The sequence below is a fragment of the Siphateles boraxobius genome, unplaced genomic scaffold (genome assembly GCF_051911475.1).
Source record: "Siphateles boraxobius isolate OS27281-9 unplaced genomic scaffold, OSU_SipBor_1 233, whole genome shotgun sequence".
NCBI lineage: Eukaryota > Metazoa > Chordata > Actinopteri > Cypriniformes > Leuciscidae > Siphateles > Siphateles boraxobius.
The window spans coordinates 201,719-202,500 of NW_027508848.1; positions in this window are offsets into that span (position 1 = coordinate 201,719).

A 782-nucleotide genomic window follows, 5' to 3' on the forward strand; every position below is an offset into this window, starting at 1 on the left:
GTATGCGCGCACGCCGCAGTTCCTCCTCCGGCCGCTGAGAGGCGCTGTTGCTCTTCACAAAATATTTATATTTCACATTTGTATTTTTATACAGTATTATTTTTTTTCAGAAATGTGTTTCATGTAAAGTGAAAATTGTCAGTTGCTTGTTCTTTCTCTAACACACACATATCTTTCATACGTACAGGAGGGCTTTCTCATCCTATGATCCTAGACTTCCTTATATTACTGTAAAGATGCACAAAATCTAAGCATTTTTAAATCCAACCTAAAAACTCACTTTTTTAGGTTAGCTATTTCCTAATGATTGTAATTATTTTGTAATCCAGTGTGTTCTTTTGGGGGTTTTTTTGTACCATCTGTGTATTTTTTACTTTTATTATTATTTCTTTTTCTTGTTGTATTTTTATCGTGTAAAGTGCCTTGAGAAGCTGCTTTAAAGGCGCTTTATAAAATAAAGTTTATTATTATCTTCCTATTGCTCTTCCATGACAAGGATTTTTAGTTTACATGTTACACATTTCTACATTTAGTCATAATGCAAATTGCAGACAATTGTACTTTACTCTTTGCACACACGTGCCAAAACACATGCAATTTCCTTAAATCAATAAGAAATTCAAATTTGATGTGAACAAGAAACTAAATGTTCAGAGATATTGTTTTGAGGGTCTAATTTGAGAATTTGAGAAGCCAAAACGATTGAGACAACTGTAAATTAATGTGTTTTTGGGATTATATGACATGTGTTGGTGGACATCATCATAAAGCTGTGGAATGTG